Source organism: Molothrus aeneus, chromosome 9 (assembly GCF_037042795.1).
Source record: "Molothrus aeneus isolate 106 chromosome 9, BPBGC_Maene_1.0, whole genome shotgun sequence".
NCBI lineage: Eukaryota > Metazoa > Chordata > Aves > Passeriformes > Icteridae > Molothrus > Molothrus aeneus.
The window spans coordinates 28,581,972-28,589,150 of record NC_089654.1 but is presented as its reverse complement, the minus strand read 5'-3'; positions in this window follow the sequence as shown (position 1 = coordinate 28,589,150).

Below are 7,179 nucleotides of genomic sequence, written 5' to 3'. Positions count from 1 at the left end.
TCCCTTTCCTCTTATTTTCTTCTCCCTTTCCTGTCCCTGTCCTGACTCTTTCCTCTCCCTTTCCCATCCCTTTCCCATCCCTTTCCCATCCCTTTCCTATCCCTTTCCTGTCCCTTTCCCATCTCTTTCCCATCTCTTTCCCATCTCTTTCCCATCTCTTTCCCATGCCTTTCCTGTCCCTTTCCTCTCCTTTCCCTGACTCTTTTCTGTCCCTTTCCCATCCCTTTCCCGTCCCTTTCCTGTCCTTTACGTGTCCCTCTCCCATCCCTCTCCATCCCTTTCCCGTCCCTTTCCCGGTGCCCGAGGCCAGCAGCCATCCCGCGGCACTGCTGAGCCGGGCAGGCAGTGCCCCCCTGCCCCAGCCCTGCTCTGTGTCTGTGTGTCTGTGTGTCTGTGTGTGTTTGTGTCTGTGTGTCTGTGTCTGCATCTGCCAGAGCTCCCGCTCTCCCTTCTCCCCCTTCCCTCTCCTCTCGAACCCCCCTCCTTCCACCAGATCTCCTTCTTCCCACGAGATGCGGGGCTGGGCAGTGTGGAAGGGGCACAGTGCTGCTGCTCTGGAATGGATAACGGGGCTGGGCACGGTGGAAGGGGCACGGTGCTGCTCTGGAATGGATAACGGGGCTGGGCACGGTGGAAGGGGCACGGTGCTGCTGCTCTGGAATGGATAACGGGGCTGGGCACAGTGGAAGGGGCACGGTGCTGATGCTCTGGAATGGATAACGGGGCTGGGCACAGTGGAAGGGGCACGGTGCTGCTCTGGAAGGGATAACGGGGCTGGGCACAGTGGAAGGGGCACGGTGCTGCTCTGGAAGGGATAACGGGGCTGGGCACAGTGGAAGGGGCACAGTGCTGCTGCTCTGGAATGGATAACGGGGCTGGGCACAGTGGAAGGGGCACGGTGCTGCTCTGGAAGGGATAACGGGGCTGGGCACAGTGGAAGGGGCACGGTGCTGCTTTGGGGGGGATAACGGGGCTGGGCACTGTGGAAGGGGCACGGGTGCTGCTGCTCTGGAATGGATAACGGGGCTGGGCACAGTGGAAGGGGCACGGTGCTGCTGCTCTGGGGGGGATAATGGGGCTGGGCACAGTGGAAGGGGCACGGTGCTGCTACTCTGGGGGGGGTAACGGGGCTGGGACAGGTCCCACACCCGCCCTGATGCTCCGGGACCCTGCAGCTCCTCAGGGCCCCAACCAGCCATGGCCATGGAGAACCAAGAGCCAGGTAGCTGCAGCACAGGTAAGAGGCAGGAGGGTGATGAAAGGCCTTCCCTTGGCTGCATCCCTGCGGGAGGAGGGATTTTTGCCTTGTTCCTGCCCCGGTTTCCTGCGGGGAAGGGTGACTCTGCAAAGTGGGAGGGGAAGGGTGATGCTGGGATGTCACCCCGTTAATGGCACTGCGGTGCTGCTGTCCCCGCGTTCATCTTCCCGTGGCATCTTGTGAATGGTCCAAGGGACACGGGCACGGCTGGGAATTAATTAGCAGGCGGGGAAAGAGCAGCTTTGCTTAGGCTGAGCCCAGCCCTGCCTGGGGAGGAGCGGGACCGGTGCTGGGTGATCTCCGTTGCAATGGGATTAGCGCTGGGCCTTTGATGCTGGCAGAAAAGGCCAGCCTGAGCCTGTGCTTGTGCCTGCACCTCGGAGATCTTCAGCATCCCGGCATCTCCCCCCGCCCTGCTTTGCTACTGTTGTGGTTTTAAAATGGTGGATTGTGTTTGCTTTGAGTATTTGGGTCTCTGTGACATTGTGACTGAGTGCTGGGGCTGAGCTGGTTAAAAATGAGACCAATTGGAGCGAAAAGATTCCGTGTTGGAGAGGAGAGAGCTGTGCTGAGCCGAGGCTGGAGATAAACCTGCAGATAGCAGAGGCATGTGCACCCTTTGGGGAAGAACCAGGTTTATTTTGCTCCTGTAAATTTGCTGCTGTAACACCCCCACAGCGGTGAGGGTCAGCTCCTTGCTCTCCCAAGGGTGGGGGAAACAAACTGGTTATTTGGCACAGCTGGGAAACGAACTGGTTATTTGGCACAGGTGACAAATCCAAGGGGCCCGCTCTGCCGGCATCCTCCCGGGCTGCTGTGCCCCATCCCAGAGGAATGCAGTGGAATTCCTCCCGCTGGGGAGCCCACAGGTTGCAGAATCAGCGGGCTGAGCTTCCTCTGCCCTGCTGGGCTGCCCTTCTCTCATCCCTGCAGCCCCCAGAGCAGCGCTGGGACAATCCTGCCCCATCACCCTGGCACCCTCTCCCCCTGCCATGCAGCTCTGGGGACATTGCCCATCTGGGCTTTGGCATCTCCCTGCAGCCTGGCAGGGCACGGGCACTGCTGGCAGCCACTCTGCCGAGGAGAAGCTGCTGCTGGATGCATCAGACATTTTTATGAAAGAAAAATCTGCTGGAGGAAGAGAACGAGCTCATCTCGCCCGCCTCATTTATACTTTAGCTCAGGCTCCAGCAGCGGCAGCCTCCAGAGATGGATGAAAGAGAAATCCCAGCTCACCCTGGTGGCTAGCAGTGTTTGTATTTCATTCCGGATGAGGGGTTTAAAGCTAAGCACGTGCTCAGGTGTTTTGCCGTGGTGGGAGTGTATCCAGTGGGGAGCAGGGAATGGCCCCAGGAAATCCTTGCTCTGGGAGCTGGATGCCCTGCAGGCCCCAGTCTGTGGAATACCAGCGATAAGAGCAGAGCAGAAGCAGACCTTGTCCATCATAAATGGCTTTGGGGCTGCAACCTCGAGCTCTGGGGCTGATTTTTAACACTCAATAAACAGCTCGTTTGCAGCAGTCAGCTCACAGAACGCAGGCTGCTTGCGAGCACCTCGGATGATCTCCCAGCAGAAAATTAACCTTGTCTGTCAGCAGGGCTGGCTCCCTGACCCGTGCTGAGCTCTCCATCCAACCCTGCGAGGCACGGGGCAGTCCGTGGCAGGGCATCGCTGTGGAGCTCTGTCTGTCCGTCTGTCTGGCGCGGTGGGTCTGTCCCAGCTCCCCAGCCGTGCACAGCCGCTGCCATATTGACAGCAGAGCAGTGATGCTGAGAGCTGGGAGGGCTCCAAGGCTGCACAGAGCATCTCTGTGTCAGCCCCAATCCCTTCTGCCTCCCTGCTCCTCACTCTCAGCATCCTCCCCAGCGCTGCTTTCCGCGGAGCTGCCTCTGGCCACGGCAGCGTTTCCTCGGAGAACAATTATGAAATTGTAATAAAGTGCTTTAAAGGGGAAATTCTTCCCTTTGGTTCCTGCCTGCCCTCCTCAGCCTGGAGCTCCCTGCCCTGCTTTGCTGTTGGTTTTGTGTCCTGCGTGCCCGGAGGGACTGGGCAGGGAGCAGGGGAAGCATCTGCTCTGCTGCAGCGGCCACCGAGCCCAGGAGCCACAAGCACGGCCAGGAGACACTTTTGTCATTGGCACAGGGGACAATTCAAATAGCTGCCACGCTCTCGAGCCGAGCCACGGACACATCTGCGGATCTCGCTTTATGTAACTCGGTTTTATTTCTATTTTTGAACGCATTCTTTCATTTTCTAGGGGAGTTTGGCTCGGTGGGTGTCTCCCATCTCCTGCCCTGCCTCGCAGGGCACGTGTGAGATGTTTGCTCTCCTCACCTGTCCCTGAAACTCTGGCTCTCCTTCTTTCACCTTTTAGGATTTCCTTCCTGCCAGGCCTGACCTGGAGAATGATTTGAGGCTTAAGACGAACAGATAAATCAACTCCTTAAGTTGACATTCTGAGCTTCATCTGTGGACATTTCCTGCTGTCCACATTACCTGAGATTTTTGGGGTTTTTTAGAAGGAGGTTCTGTTTGCAATTAAGACAAGTGTGTGGTTTGTTTTGTGATCTACACCAATCATAATCCCTTCCTTGCAAGGCAGTCACCTTGTGCTGGACCAAGTGTGCTTTCAGACAAGGCAGCCTGGCACAGTGAGCAGAGCTGGATGCAAGTTCCAAGTAATTTTTCCTTCCAGGTTTAATTGCAAATGGTGCTGGAGAAGAGCAATCTCTGGACAGTGATTAATTAATTACTAATCTGAATTCCCTTGGGGTTGGGCTCTTATCAGTGCCACTCTGGATAAATTTGGAATGACTATGAAGGAGAGCAAATGACATTTTACTCCTTTCAGTAGTGCAGCAAAAGCCCAAATCCCCCCTGGGTTGCAGGTGCAGGTTTGTGGCTGAGCCTGGGGCAGGCTTTGCAGCTCACCTGAATTCCCAGAGCCAGGATTGCTGTGGGAGGCAGCCAGCCCCTGTGGTTGGCATTTTGCAGCCACAGAGCCCACACAGAATCCCAGAAGGGTTTGGATTGGAAGGAACCTTAAAGCTCATCGAGTTCCAGCCTCCTGCCATGGGCAGGGGCACCTTGCTGTGGGTGCTGAGCATCCTCTGGAAAGATCTCAGAGGCAGCAGGGTCTCATGAAAACACACCAGGGAGTGACTTCACCCACAGGGATGGAGCTGCCCAGCACCACAGCAAAGGGAAAAGTGCTTTCCTTGGCAGGAGGGAAAAATCCTCTTGGACCAAGAGGTTGTGAAAGCTTGAACAAGGCCCTTGGAGCACGGCACAGCCAGGAGAGATGCTGCCAAAGAAAAATCACAAAGTAAAAGCAACTGAAGCTGGTGGAGCTGTTTGGTCTGGATGAGATTTTTTTGGATAAAACCCATTTGAACCATGATCAATGCTCAAAACACCTGGAATAGGCAGGGAGGCATTGAAAATAAAAAAGACCCTGGAGAGGGAGATTGATGTGTAGGGAAGAGGCTGGGAAATTCCCTTCTGCCCTTGCTCACAACACTCCCTACGCTGCACGTGGTCACTGCTGGTGTTTGCTGCTGCCAGGTTAGGAGGAAATTGCTTTGGAGTAATTTTTGGAGAGATTTAAATTTCTGGATGGGATTCAAGTCTAATATCAAAATGAGTTATTTTATGAAAAGCATTTAAATAGAAAGTAAAGAGTGGTCGGAAGCAGGGGGGCTGTTTTAGGAGGAATTTGCTATAAACCTGCTGCACAGAAGCTTTCTAAAATATTACCCTGTAAAAACCCTGTAATTCTCTTTATCTGCAATTTAATTACATTTCCTGTAGTGCCTGTGTCAGAACAGTTCACTTACTCTTGTTCTCTATTAACTCACACCTGCCCCAGGAAATGAGAAGGAAAAATTGTTGGCATTCCAAGTCATTTGTGTGTTATTCAGGATTTCCCTGTGCTCACAAAAAGGGTCTAAGGAGGTACTGGAGAAGTAGGAACTGGGGTTCTCATTGTGGTGATGGCTGTGAGATGGCAATATCTAAAAATATGTATTTATATAAATTTATTAAAGATATATTTATATAAATATATAAATCAGATATCTGTATCAAGATAGGAAATTTCTATTTCTATTTCTATTTCTATTTCTATTTCTATTTCTATTTCTATTTCTATTTCTATTTCTATTTCTATTTCTATTTCTATTTCTATTTCTATTTCTATTTCTATTTCTATATTTAGATTTTATTTATATTTATATACACATGCACATACAAATACATAAAATAGTTAAATATGCATATATACATTTATATTATATAAATTAGAAAATATATTATATAAAAATATAAGTATATAAATATAGAAATATACAGAATTATATAAAAAATTATATATGAACATAAATATAAATATAAAAATATTATATAATAATATAAAAATATAATAATATAAAAATATAAAATATAAACAGGTAAAATATATATAAACCCAAATATATAAAAATATAAATATATAAAAAAAATAAAAATATATAAAAGCAGAGGGAGACGTGGGAGCACCCTCATGATCTAGGAATTTCTCCCACTCAGTGTTGGTGGACCAGAGTCTGATCTGTTTGGGACTGCAAAAAAAATCTCAAAGAATCTGAATACTGGAGCAGAATCACCCTGAGCTGTGTGGATTGAACACCTGAGTGACCTCCTCCAGCCCACCATGTGTCTGTGAGTGAGAGCTCAGGGGTGTCCTGGGACTGTTATGAAAACCTTGGCACTCGTGACCCCCTGCAATGCCCAGAGGCCACCTGGGGGCATGGAAATGCTCTATTAAACCAAAAATGACACGTTAGAAGTTAAATTTGGCTTGGGTTTTGGGGCAAGGGCTGCAGATGACTGTTATTTAATTTGGCCAAAGCAGCCTGTGGCAACAGAGGCAGAGGATGGACCTCAACCTTTGACTGTGCTGAGAGGAGATTTTGCTGGCCAGGGCATTTTTGCAGTGCTTGTCTTCTGATAAGTGGAGATGTGAATAATCCCAGCCAGGACGAGCTGGGCTTTGCCAGGGGGGGATGAGCACAAGGCAAACATCTCCACAGAGCCCCAGGCAGTGCAGGAGGGCACCCAGGCTGATGGGGAGCTGGGATCTCTGCTGCTCATCCCTGTGCTTTTCCAGGAGGTTTCCCCCTGTCCCCAGGGATGGGGCCTGGTGATAATGTGCTATCTCAAGGCATGTTTCCTGCTCACAGCACCAGGGTGCCAGGGCCAGCACTGTTCTAGCAGACAGGAAGGTGACTACAAGTTTACCACCAGTTTCCAGGGAAAAGGCAATTATTGTATTTGCAGGGATTTTTGTGGTAGGAAGAATTTTATTTTATGTTTTCAGAAGGTTAATTTATTATTTTATGATATTATATTATATTGAAGAATATTATATTATATTATATTATATTATATTAAAGAATACTATACTAAACTATATTAAAGAATACAGAAAGGGTATTTACAGAAAGCTAAAAAGATAATAATGAATAACTCATGACTCTTCCTAGAGTCTCAATATAGCTTGGTGGCACTGATTGGTTAATGAGTGAAAATACTTGCAGCAGAAACTAATGAAACAATTACTTGTTGGATAAATAAATTTTAAACACATTTTACATGAGCAAAACAGAGGAGAAGCAAATGAGATAATCATTGTTTTCATTTTTCTCTGAGGCTTCTCAGCTTTCCAGAAGAAAAATCCTGGCCGAAGAATTTTTCAGAAAATGTGAATGTGACAGGCAATGACTTGTTAAACTGCAGAGGACTTTTTTATCACGGTAATTCTTCTTCTTTCTGTGTTTTTTGCTTGTTTTAGTCAATCAAAAAAAAAAAAAAGCAATGGAGATCCCACAGGTTGGGCTCTCAGTGAGGCTGTGCCCCATCAGTGCTGTGTGACACGGGGCTGT